Here is a 14445-nt window from a genome sequence, read left to right as displayed (position 1 = left end):
GAACACAAAAGGTAGCGTTCCCAATCTTGAGTAGCTTACACAGTTCACTGTTTCATTACTGACAAACCTGAACCAAGTGTCCTACCAAGAAATAATAATTTCATGATCAGGGATTATTATCACCTTGGATAACTTACATGCGTATTTATCCTTCAATAATAAGTATTATAATGTTTTATGTTTATATGTAAATATATTTACAACATTTCTCTTTTGTAAACTGCTAAGACATAGATTAAAACCCCGCAAGTACAAATTTTTTGTCATCCTAAAAAAAGGAATTCAGTCCTTTCAAATGAATAAGGCCTGAATTTTGAATGCTGTAGGAAAAATCTCCAGCCCTTCTCCAAAATCATAACTATGAATGGACCCATAATTAATACCTATACTTTCATTTTAGTGGAGCAGTGAGTCTTGGCCATTTGGGGGACATCAATGTTTTGATGAGCTGATGGAAGGTATGGACACCTTTCCTTCACACAAAAAAGTATATACAACTTATTTTATTGAAGAAGGGTTTTTGTTCACATAGACAAAATATATAAAGATGTATACTTAGGTTTTTCATAGAAAAATGAATGTGTACTTCCTAAAATAAAATTGAACTAAATCAAAACTCACAAATAATGAAGAAAAATAAAATTTTAACTCTGCTCACATTTCAAAGAGAAGTCAAATTTTGTTTGCCTTGAATAGGAAAAGAAGATTATAACGAGGCCTTTGTTACAGTGATGTTCATGTCAGGGTAATGTTTGACATCTATTTAATTTTGACTTTTCTATCTGATGACTGTAGGTGATGAAAATTCTACTATACAGAACTCTGAGGTGTTTGGTAACATCAGGAGAGCCTGCACTCGTGTCAAGATTCACTGAAACCCCCCAATTCTTTGAACTTAATTAATGCCCCATCATTTCCTATGTCTCTGAAGTGACCTTAGGCAAAAATCTACATCCTTGATGTTGTCCTCAAAGACAAGAATTTTTTAAAAAGAGAGGAGTCATAAGAGAGACCATAGGACTTACACTGTTAGGAGCCATGACTTTCTCATCTCCTGGCCCAATAATGCTCTCATCCCCTTTCCAAGAGCCCCTTAGTCCTATTTGCTGCCATACTTGAGGCCTTGCCTATTCCTACCTACCAATTACTTTCTCCACACTTCTCCGCCATGTCCCTATTGAATAGCCAAGAAGGACCCCAATCCCACTGCAGCCAGGGAGAAGGACAGCAACGGAAGTGTGGTCTGAACCACTTCACCCCAGAAGCACCATTAATGTCGTGGTTGGGTTTTGTGATATACTGTTCCATTACGAGGCCATTATGAACAAACTAGTGGGCTGACTTATTGATAACCATATTTGTTCCCATCAAAAAATACATTCCAAGTTCCATACAACTCATAAAAACTGGCTCCTGGGACACAATCTGTCCAGAGCCTAGGTGCTGCGTGCATGTGATGTTACACTTGCACTAGACATGAATTTCACCCTCATTAGTTTTAATAGAACGAGGGCAGAGATCCAGAGGTATTTTATTCCTATGGGAATAAATATATGATTTATCCCTGTCTACATCCCAATTGTCAGACACGGTAGTTCATATTAAAAGAAATAGAAACGGGAGGTAAAAGCTTCTAACCACTTCTGTTTTTACCACTGGAGCCAGACCTCTATTTTCTTAATATTTTGTTCTAAGAGCAGAGTGGAAGGCTGCCGTTTTCACTGTTATTCTACAGGCATCTTGGGCCAACAAAGCTAATAGGGAAGCTAAAAAACTGCAGGGAGATCTCCTATCAGAGAGCTGACTTCTCTCCAGACTGTGTCTTCCCTATTTGGTAAAAGTCTGTGCCACATCTTAACTGATTCTTGATTAGCTTTGGTCTCGTGTCCTTGGAGGATAAAATCAGGATGGAACATGAAATTGGACATGGAGGGAATGTCCTTGGATGTGTACACACTCTTAGATAGAATGCAACTTCCTGTACATTTTAAAATCCTAATCACATCACTATTATCCTCACTCTTAGTTACTAGCTATTGAGAATGAAGCTGTGCTTTTAAATTTACTGAGGAAGACATGATTAATTGAAGACATACAGGCTGATGTCTTGCCTCTCACATTATTATAATCTAGTGGTGTCTCATGGTCCCACCAAAAGGACAAATTTTCACCACAGCCAGCTTTCTGTGTTTGTGGTGGCAAACCTCCAAAACAGTGTTGTTTGACAAAAACAGGAGTGTTTTTAGCAACAAAATCCAAGACAATTGTATGCTACAATCTGAAACCAGCACATTGCCGGCCAATTAACTGAGCATCTGTTACATCTGGCCCCAAACTATTAACTCACAATCTTGATTATCTTCATATGTGAAACCAAGTAAACACCCGGCTAGGTGTATTTTATTTTACTTCTTTTCACATAAGTCAAAGATTCAAATTTGTTTGCAAATGTTCTCTGGATGTCTGAAGCTTTCTAGATAATTTAGTGGGGTTTTTTCCCCCCTAGTTTCTGGTGAAATTTGTTTTTGAAAAACCTACTTATTTAGAATTTATATGCCTAATATAAAAATTATTTGTGTTAGATGGCATGATTTTCAATGAAACTAAAAGAAACTCCAACTCAAAGTGACTTAAACAATAAAAAGTATTTACAACTCACATCACTGAAAAGTTGAAAAGCCAGGCAGATGTAAGGCGTGGTTCAGTCAGAACTCTGGCTCCGTTTATCTCTGCTTCTCCCAGTTCTTCCTCCATGACAGCGGTCAGCAGCACTTGAGACCCTGCCTCCTCTTTCCTAATCTAGAGGAGAGAGAGACTCACCTCTCGTCTCTAGTTATATAAACCTGAACCAATCATGGTGGCTATTAGAATGCCAGGCACTGATTGGTTCATTACAAACCTCACGCCTACCAATCATGTGGCCAGATTGGTAGCCAAATCACAGGCTATTTGGCTAGTGCCAATCAGAGCCTACCTGGAGGCTCCATCCCACCTGAACCACCGGCATACTCTGTAATGGGGGCCGGAATGTGGAGGGGCGGGAGGTTCCCCATAAAAATGGGAAAGAGAGGGGATAGGTGGTATGCTACCTAAGCAACTATTGAATGCCAACTTAATTCATTTCCCTTAAAAGTGAACTGATTTTTCTTTTTAGAATTGTAATAAAGAGCTATTACAGATATTTTTTGTAAAGCACCATACAGGGGCACCTGGGTGGTTCAGTCAGTTTAGCGTCTGTCTTCAGCTCAGGTCATGATCCCAGAATCCTGGGATGGAGCCCCAGAAGGGGGTTTCCTGATCAGCAGGGAGCCTGCTTCTCCCTCTGCCCTTCCCCCCATCTTGTGCTCTTGCATGCACGCTCTTTCTCTCAAATAAATAAATTCTAAACAAACAAACAAAAAAAACCCAATATATATGTTTTTAGATTAGAAAGAAATAGGATAGTATTTACCCACCCTCAAATAACAATTGTACCAATATTTATAATGGTTAGGAATCCAAGTGTTCTGGAATCTGAGCCCTTGGATTTAAATTGTATCTCCATCATGCACTTAGCTGCATGTCATTGGGTAAGTCAGTTAGCATCTGTGTCTCAGTAAATGAGGATAACAATAGTGCCTACATCATCAGGACTAAGTGAAATCACACATGCAAATAAATCTTGTAACGATAACAAGTGCTTCATGGTTGTCACCCACCCATTAGAATGCAGCTTCTATGTGGGCAGGGACCTCGCCTACCTTATTCACTGCTGTAATCTCAGTGGCCGGCATATACTAGGTGGTTGATAAACACTTGAGGGAAGAGTGAAGAAATCTCCTTTCCTTCATCTCGCTCAAAAAGAGAGTAAGGAAAAAGAAAGAGTTAAGAAATTAGAGGCCAATACAGCTGGAGCAAGTTTTTGGTGGAAAGCCAGCACTAAAATCCAGGAGGAATGGGGTTTGGAGTTGTAGATCTACTCTGAGTGCTGTTGGAACAGTGCAGCTGACAGGGTCTGGAAGGGAAGAGGTAGAGGTGTTTGTTAAATCCCACAGCATGGGCTTCTTTTATTTCTTTTCTTTTTTTTTTTTTTTTTTTCTTTTTAAGCCTGAGAAGCAAAGGATGAAGTTGGATCATCTGGTTCAGTAACATAATCTTAAAATAAAATGAAAAATCTGGGAGTCTCTCTGTGGGAAAAGGGAGAACAAGAGATTCAAAGGAAAAAGACAATAGAGGATTTAATCCAAAACATCTAAAAGCAAATATTGTTTTCAGGAATTTTCAGAGATTTTCTACAAAGGGAGGAAGAAATTGATGACTAAGGCAGAGAGGGATAAAGCTGTGGAGATGTCTCAAATACAGGGACTGCACACATGCATCTTTAAAGTATGCCCACAGGAATTCCTCATTCATACAGCTAAACATGCTCGGTTTTGAGCTGGCCCTCCCCACCCCAGCCTTCCTTATCTCCTGGGCTTCTGCCAAGATGTGGCACAATTTTAACTGCAAAAAAATGGGTCCTGCTCAGTGAGAAGAAACAAAACTGAACTAAACTCTCCTCCCAAGATAAAGCAAATAAAAATTCACTTTGGATTATTCAGAGAAACAGTGTGGAGAGAAACTATATAGAAGATATAACAAATATGCAATTTTGCATGTGCGTTTTAAATAGACTTTTTAAGTTTAGAATAGTTTTAGATTTACAGAAAACTTGCAAAACAAAATAGTACAGGTAGTTTCTGTATATGCTTTGCGTCCAGCATCTCCTGTTGTTAAGATCTTACATTAGTATGACACATGGGTCAAACTTACCAACCAAATTGATACATTACTAGCGGAAGCTCATACCTTATTCAGATGTCTTTAGTTTTCACCTTTGAAATGTCTTTAGTTTTATACTTTGTTCCAGGATCTCACCCAGGGTACAACATCACATTCAGTAATCATGTCTTCTTAGGCTCCTCTAAGGGGTGACAGTTTTTAGACTTCTTCTTTTGGCCATCCTTGACACTCTGGAGGAATACTGGTCAGATATTTTGTAGAGTGTCCCTCAATTTGGGTTTGTCTGTTGTTTTTCTCTTGATTCCATCGGGATTATAGTTTTGGGGAGGAAGACCACAGACATGGTAAAGTACAATTTTCATCACATCATCAAGGGTACATTATCAACATAAATTCCTACTGAGGATGTTAATCTTCTGAATATTTACCCCCTTTCTATACTACACTCTTTGTTAGAAGGTCACTGTGTACAATCCACATTGAGGGGGTAGGAAGTTTCACTTCCCCTTCTTAAGGGAGCAGTGTCTACACACATTTTTAAAAAATTCTTCCATATGGGAACTTGTCTCTTCTCCCCATTTCTTTATTTATTCAATCATTTATTTTTATTGCTATGGACTTGTATTAGTCTGCTAGGGTTGCCATAACAAAATACCACAAACTGGATGACGTAAACAGAAATTTATTTTCTTACAGTTTTAGAGGCTGGGAATCTAAGATCAAGGTAACAGTGGGGTTGGTTTCTGATGAGAACTCTCTCCTTGGTTTGTAGATGGCCACCTTTCACTATATCTTTATTTGGCCTTTCCCCTGTGCGCACGCACAGAGAGAGATCTCTGGTGTCTCTTCCTTTTCTTACTGGGTTAAAGTCCCATCCTTATGAACCTTAATTTACCTCCTTAGAAGCCCTATCTCCAAATATGTTCACACTGGGGGTTAGGGCTTCAACATATTGAATTTGGTGGGGGTGAGGGGGCACAATTCAGGCCATAACAGGGCTCATGATAATTTCTTTTATACTTTGGGTTATAATCCAATACTATATTATTTATTTTCTTGTTCAAGGAGCCTTTGGGAACTCTTTAAGTTGACTCTTGTATCCCCTTGATGTGTCCCCATCAGTTGGTTTTATGTTTTTTGGTTTTTGGCTTTTATTTTGTTTTTTTAAGTAGGCTCCATACCCAGGGTAGAGCCCAATGTGGGGCTTGAACTCACAACCCTGAGAACGAGAACTGAGCTGAAACCAAGAGTTGGATGCTCAACCGACTGGGCCACCCAGATGCCCCCATCAGTTTGTTTTTTGAGCACTCCTTATTTTCTACATTACAAGATGCTTCAACTTAATCTTATATATTTCCTTCCCTAGCCTTAGAATCAGCCATTTCTCCAAGGGACCCTGTTACTTTTATTGGAGAAAGATGTTAGACACACAAGCTGGTCCCTGGATCTGCTTGTTGCTAATAGGTGTTGCCTCTGGGCTCGCTCAGTGATAGCACTTGTTTTAATGCCCCTTGTGTTGATTTTTCAAAGAGTCTGATGATAGTTTCCTTTCCCAAATCTAGCAAATAGAAATGGAGTAATAGAAAAAGTAAGTTCTTGGGAATCAGAGGGACATTCTGTGATTTATCCTCAGGTTTACTGCTTACGAGACATGTGAGCTCCTGCAAGTTAAATAACCCCATAAAATTTAGGTTTCCTCTTTTTCAAAATGGAATATTTTAAAAATATTAAAAGAGATTATATATATATATATATAAAGGGTAAAGGAAAGCATCAAGCTCATGACCATAAATATTAGTAACCCCTTAGCATATAGGTCACCTATTATCTCTGCAATTGGACCTTTGAGGAAGAGATAAATGTTTTGGTGAATATTCTTTTCTACATGCAAAATCTAATGCAAGAATCAGTTGACTTATTCATCAAGGTTCTGTCCTGTATTTCAAACCAACTATTGGACAACTCTACATGTATATATAAATTTTACTTCAAATTCAAAAAATTTTTAAAAAATTAAAAATAAAAAAAAATAAAAGTATTTGAAGCTGAATTCTTTTCCCTAAACTAAGTCTCACATTAGAATTTTACATTTCTAAAAGGAGCACCATTATTCACCCAAATTATCCAGACTCAAACTCTGGTAATGCCAGACTAGATATTTCAGACTAACCCTTCTGCTAAGTACAATTTTTAGAAGTTGATAAAGTATTTTTTCCATAGTTTTAAAGGTATTGGGGCATTCATAAGTCACTAAGGAATTGCTGAGCCAATGTCCATGAGACTTGGTAACCAATATCTGGAGCCATGTTTCCCTAGAAGAATCTTTTATTTTTCTAATGAAATGGAATAAGGAGAGGTTGGGGTGGGAAGGGCTTATTGGGTTAAGGAAACAAAAATTGTAACCCATGGTCTTGGAAGAAGTTTGTTCAATGGTAAATATTCCACACTTAATGTTAAGACCCCAACAGTTTACACTCTAAGGATGAATTGGAAATAGATTGGCCCTTCCAGGAACAGAAGCCCAGATTTGAGTCATCTTGATCTATGAAAATTGATTAAAGTGAGTTAGCCGTATTGTTGCTCATAGAAGCCTGCCAGAAATAAGTGTAAACTCTATCTGGATAAGACAGATTCATTCTAGGCCTTAGGTTACTTGTGTGTCTTCTAATATACGATATCTGGCATTTAATTTTTTTAAAATGTTGCTATGTAAGAGGCACACAAAGAGACAAGATGTGACCAAAACACAAGAGAAACAACAGATAATATAAACAGACCCCTCCCCCACAATTCACATAATAAAGTTAACAGACAAAAACTTAAACCCTGAAAATGTTTAATAAAATAAAAATAAGATTAGTAACTTTGGCAGAGAACTAGAAACTATGACAATAAAATAACCTATAGCAATTCTGTAACTTAAGGATACGCTAACCAAAATGCAGAACTTGATAGACTGATTTAACAGCAGATTAGTCACAATTATAGAGATAATCAGTGAGATGAAAGATAGAAGAAAAATATTAAGATAAAACATGTAGAAATAAACAGATGGAAAATGTCAAATAAAATAAGAGGACAGACTATACTATGAGAAAGTTATAAACATACCCTAATTGGCATCTCAAAAAGAGATGACAGTGGAAAAGAAACAATATTTGAAAACATACTAGCTGAGAATTTTTTTAAGACAGTAACCCGGAGATTCAAAAAGTTCAAATTTAAAAGTATAGAAGTATACATTTTAAAAGATCACAACTACACACAACACACTAAAAACAAAACTTCTGACTACCCGTTGTCATTGCATTGTACCTCCTTAATTCTGATCTTTATTTTTCACATGTAGACCAATATAACTATGTACCAACTATTCTCTGTTTCTCCCTTATTTACATAACTTTTAAATTAATATGCCTGAAACATCACTTGTTACCCACCAGAAGAAAAAAAAAAAAAAACCCTCAAGATTTTTTGGTAACCTCTCTACAAACTGCTATTGCCCAAAGGAGTATTAATTGAGAAGGCTCAACCAAGACAACAAGGCACAGTGGTTGTGAGTATGATCATCTCCAGGATAGGGTCAGGCAAATAGTGAATATCTGATGTCCCTGGTGAAGGGTAGGCACATGTAGATAATGGAGAGGAAAAGATAATGTCATTCCATAACCAATTAGAAGTGTAAGTAATAATAATGACTAACCCTTATATTGCTTTTCATATGGGCTCTCATATAAGTTTATACATTTCAACTCGTTGAGTCCTCATAGGTCTTTGTGATATATTGTTAGTGTCTTCATTTTACAGTTGGGGAAACTGAGGCATAGAAATGGTAAGTAACTTGCCCATAGTGTTATAGGTAAGTGGCAAAACTAGGCTCTGGACCCAGATATCTGGCTCTGGAATTCATGCTCTTAATGCCTACGTTATACACGGCCTCAACACGTATGAACAGCATTGATTTCCAAAGAGAATCATACCATGATTGAGCTGACAGCAGAAATTTAGGGTTCAAGAGAGAAATGTCCACTATATTTAGGGCTAATCTCTCACCTTGCAAGAATGAGATGCAAATGAGTGAGATCACACAGTGACTAAGGGCTGAACAACAATCCCAACATTATTAGAAAAATAATTACAATTTAGAGCCCTTCCCTCTTTGGGAATTACCATTATTTCCCTGATTTGGTACCATACTAAGTAGTGGCAAAATTTTTCAGGGATTTTGTAGGAAGTTACTCTAAGATCTACTTTGAACAAGTCCTCCTTACAAACAGCTGAAAACTGGGCTAAGCCTAATCCATTTGGTTTAGTTTTCTCCTTCTAGTAACTCGACTTGGCGTCTTTCTTTTTTTTCTTTATGAGGGTATTTTAACTTTCATCTGCTGGTTTTAATTTAACTTGTCATATTTCTGTTTTTTTGTGCATGTGCCCAGAGGCCTTTGGGAAAAGGACACATTTTTTAATAAGTCAAAACAATAAAAACCAGAAAGGTCAACTTAAGTCAGTTAGTCACGTTTTAAGCAATCTAAGTAGAAGACCAAAAATCCACTTCCAACCTTCAAGTTGTTCTCTTGAAGACTGCTAAGACTGGAAACAGATTAGGGCATTCTTGAACAGAGGAATTGAAATGATCAAGGCCATGGGCATGTGTAACTCACTGTCATGAATAAGTAGGAGGCCTTTTTACGTAAGTTACACAGATGACAAAATACATTGGTACCCTAGGAGCTCTAAATGCCCTAACTTGATTCCCTGTACACAGATAAATTCTGCTAAAACTAAACTTCTCTAAGTCAATGGCCCCAAACAAGTCATAGGATTCCTTGTTTTCCAGATCTGGGTGAACAGGATTATAACCATATATATATTTTTAAAGTTGTGGCATGAATAGTGTGTTTTATTCTTTGGCTTTTCACATGTCTGTATTCTTTGAGGAAAAATATCTCATAAAAGCTTCTCCACCTTACCCTCACCCCCATTATTCTCAAAGCACACCTTCTTAGTTTTGCTCCTGGAGCTTATCAATTTATCCATTAATTATCATGTTATCAGGTGGCTAGCTTGTCTGCCACCTAACTCCTCACTAGATCATAGGCTCCATGTAGGGAGGAAATTCTATTTCTTTAGCTCACAATTGTGTCTCGAGGGCTGGCAGAGTGCCTAAGACATAGCCGGTGCTCAGGCTTGCTGAATGGTTAAAGAAAATGGATAAACAAACCACAAAATCAAGTAGGCAAGTGAGGTTGAATCAGACACAGTCCTTACATGGATGACATGGAAATCTGATTTGGATTTTGCAGTTAGCTGGGAAAATAAGAAATATTATTTTTAGGGGCAAATTCCTTCCTTCCATCCTTCTTGTCTATCTTCTTCTTTTCCTCTCTTTCACCTGATGATTTGCAAAGCCATAACAAGGAGACAAAGACAGTGTTGAATGTAGGAGAGATCAACTCAATATTGGGAAACATTTTAATGAAAAAAAAAAAAACCATCGAAGTAGTTGTGAGATTAAATTATTTTTCATGAGAAAATTCCATAGGATCACAGACACTAGAGGGCAGTCCTAGGCACCCTGACAGTGTCTTCCAGAGGCTGAATAAACACAGCAATCTAGCCTGAGGTTTAAAACACACTCATATCATAAAATCTTAAAATAAAAATAAATTAAAACACACTCATATCAACAAATCAGATGCTCCAGCCTTCCTGTCCTCCTGCAATTGGAGGACTTCCTCCATTACTTCCCACCTACTGTAGGAGAGCTTCGGTGCCTCAGCTGAGTCCTTTCAGCCTCCAGGACTGTGAGAAATGCATTTTTGTTTTTTATAAGCTACCCATTCCGTGTTATTTCGTTTTGGCAGCCTGAATGGACTAAGACACCTGGTAAGTGCACAGGTGGGGAAGAATGCCTGGTTCCTCATTTTAAGTGACCCTCTTTCCCAAAGACTAGCATGGTACTGCCCTGAACCAGGTTAAGGTTTAACCTTACTGAAATTTAATAATAATAATAATAATAATAAGCCCCTTGAATATATCCCTATGGCCTTATTTGGCACTGGCAGCATAAGCTTAGGTTTGGCCTCGAACATAAGCTCTGTGGGAACTGGACTCCCCAGGTGCCATAGTCCAAGTTTACAGCTAAGATGTTGTGAGTTCCCTGAGCACCCCCGCCCCCAGAAGTTTGCTTCAGTCACTTTGACCAGTAGTTATGTAAAAGGCCCACCTCACCAACCCAGCCGACCTGTGTAGGTTCTTCAGGATTCTGGAGCAAACTGGCCCTAACTGAAATCTGTAAATTATTCAAGATCCCGAGTATACACTCAGGTGCCCCTGGGGATTTGCCTCTCAGGAAGATTTATCCCCAAATGTCAAGGATTTGAAAGAGCATTATTTTCCTTAGTTACCTTCCCTTTAGAGGAAGACTTGTTTTATTTATTTTTATTTTTTGTTTAAAGCAGAGCTGTTTTTAAAAGGCTCATTCTAAAAAGAGATCAAGTCAGGGTCTGTTTTTGACTAGTGGGAATTTTCCTGCAACTAAACTGTGGGCTGTGTTTGAACATCTGCCAACACGGGGGCCACGGCTGTGCCCTTGTAACTCAGAAGTGGCTAGTAAAATCATGAAGGGAAATCACAAAAGAGAATTATGAACAAAATTATCAAAAAGACAAAAAAAAAAAAAGATTTTTCTGTAATTAGAGTCACCCTCCAGGTACCAGAATAGAAAATTTGCAGACATAAGCTTGTGTTAGCAGAGACACTTGATGGATTTAAAAGTTTGCCCCAAGTTTAACCGACCGGTTTCTAGTAATCAGTTGTTTCTAATAATGAAAAAAAACTGAGCATAGTTGAGCAAAAGAAAAACTCAAGATCATCTCCTCCATCATTACCCAAAATACAAGATGAAATTGAAAAACTGCCTTTCATTTTTGGTGCATTCATTTTTCAAGCTATTGGAAACTTCAAGAACACACTGTTTTTACATTGGCTTATTTTGTAAATGGTTTAATTAACATAGTGAAAATGTGGTTGTATGAATGAATTAATCATGTCAGGATTCTCCTACCTCTTGATCTGAAGGCAGGATTGCACTTTATCACATAAAGAAATAGATTTAAACATAGTAGGAATAACACTTGGTTATTAAGTCACAAATGTATTTGGTCTTCTGTTAAAAAGTATGCACTAATGGTTAAATGTTACAGCATCTCTATTTTTAAGTATTCAGTACATGGCTGCAACCCAGAGATCATTTTTTCCTGTAGTGCTTTTTACTTATTTATTTTTGGAGAGTTTGGGCCAAATCTGTTCCATCTTTGACCTTTGGGTTCTTTTCTTTTTAGGGAAACAACGATGTATACCTTTCCCAGTATTAAACATACACACAAACTCACATGCATGATAAACAATTCCCAGACTTGCTTTTCTGACAAATAAATCAGTGCTAGCAGACCTTTAAAATGTCAAACTTCTCATTCAGCATGAGACTTGTCACTGTCCATGTGTTCTTTGACAGCACCCCGGCCTTACTGATTGGCATGGTTCCCATGTGTCAGAAGAGTGAAATGTACAAGACACCTATTCAGACCTATCCTGTCCCTGTAATTATTGCAGGGTTTTTTTTCTTTTCTTTTTCTTTCTTTCTTTCTTTTTTTTTTTTTTTGCCTGGCTTCTTCAGAGATTTACTACTCTCTCAGGCTTCTGGCCTCCCAGGGAGGTCAAAGAGCTTCAAGTTAGTTTGCTTTCCCTCCACTCTTTCAATACCAGGGTACCACCAAACCTTGTTCCAAGACAAGAGATGCCATTAAGAATACAAGTTTATTGTGTAAGTTAAGAACTAAGTGTGTATTAGAAAAGAGGAACAGTACATGTACCCATTTGTGTGGCAGTAAGTAGAATTCTCTTTCCCTACCTACTCTATTTTGAATACAAGGATAAAGAATACACTGGAAATATTGCAAAGCAAGGGAGTACAAAAGGGGATACCCTGGTGATGTGCTGCCCTATACAAATCAAAGCATTTTATACTATATAGTGACTTCTGCCCAGTAAGTCGGTATGGGGGCCAAGCACACGTCTAAGACAATGTTACTACTTTCTACCTAGGTAGGTATTCCTTTCCTACCTAATATTTGCCTGCAATATGAGGAATTTCCAAATTTCAACATGCCAGTGTCAGCAAGGCATCGAGTTGAGGTTATCCCCTAGTCTCAATGTCAGTAACAGCTCTGAATGTGACCATGTGTATGTTGCATATGAACTATTCATTGAAACTTACTAGGGAACATCACTTTTATTAACATTGTAACCTGACCAGAGCCCAAGACTCCATGTCCAACACAAATGGACTTTTGGACTAAGAAAAAAAGTTTTCTACCATCTACTCTTAAGTCCTTGTCTGGAAAAGCACTATCCAGTTAGGAAATTATCCAGATGTGATGATTTGCCAGGTAATCCAATAGCTTATTGATTTTTTACAATTTTTACGGGGATAAGACAAGCAAAGATAAAGACATAAAATTCAAATCAAGCTACCAAGTGAGGTCTGATGTGAGAGAGAGGAGAAAGTCCAGCTTTTCAGTGGGCTCAGAGTTTTCCTGTGGATAGCCTCCCAAATCTGCCCCGCCAGACTGACCACGGCTGGAAATTTATGCTTCCAGAGCCTCTGGGGCTGCCAGACTCAACTCAGGCTCAACAAGCCCAGCATCTGACTCACCACGGACCTTCCATCCTCTCCTTGCCCATGGCTACTGTTTGTATTCTTCTCTTCTAACTGGATACCTTCACACTCCCCTTGGACGCTCCTTCACTTTCATCTGCCATTAATCCTCTGACCTTTTCCCTTCTCATTGCCCAGGTGGCTTTCTCCCTCCCCTACTTTCTGTGAATCAGGTCAACGTCCTCATCACCCAGGGCATCTGGGCGATAGCTCCTTGGCTTTCCCTTGCTTCTAACAACTGCTGCCCCCCCCCCCCACCTCCTTGCCAGCAAATGTTTTGAATCCCTGTGGGCGTGTCATGCTTCCGCTCTAGAACTGGCTCTCTCAGCCTCAGTAAATGTTCTTGTTACTAAGATCCTCTGTCTCTGGAGATCTGTCCCTATTTCCTGCCACTCCCTGACCCACTCTTTTATTCTATCCCTTATACAACCCTTTCCTCCCAGCCTGGTGTCAGTGATACTTTTCCCCTCAACTTTTCCGCCCATAATGCCTAAATCCAAGCCTCTTATTCCAATTCCAGGCCAAGTCTACATCTGCCATCAACTTGCCTTAAAATACTTTGGAAACTGCTTACCTTTCCTGTCTCTACACTCCCTTGCTATTTAGCTCCATCCCCTGCACCCCCTCCCCAGGTTAACCCTTACTTAATCGCGCTGTTTGCCCATTAGCCCTGTTTCCCCATAAGAGCGTGTCATGTGAGCATCTATACCATTCTTCTTCATCCTACTCATTCTTCAGTCCCTCCTCCAAGCAGAGGACACAGAAAGAGAGCAATAGTGCCCCTGAATTGGAACTGAGGTTTGGACTCCTGTAGATTCCAACCTACAGCTTCTACCCCCGCTGAGGGTAAATCATTAATTCGAACGTTTCTAACTTTGTTACTCTTCATCACAGTTACACAGGGCCACGGAAGATTTAGTATCAAGGCATTCACATGGCCCACGTGCCTTTAAGAAAGCGCTAAA

This window comes from Phoca vitulina, unplaced genomic scaffold (genome assembly GCF_004348235.1).
Source record: "Phoca vitulina isolate PV1807 unplaced genomic scaffold, GSC_HSeal_1.0 scaffold33, whole genome shotgun sequence".
NCBI lineage: Eukaryota > Metazoa > Chordata > Mammalia > Carnivora > Phocidae > Phoca > Phoca vitulina.
This window is presented reverse-complemented; position numbering follows the sequence as displayed.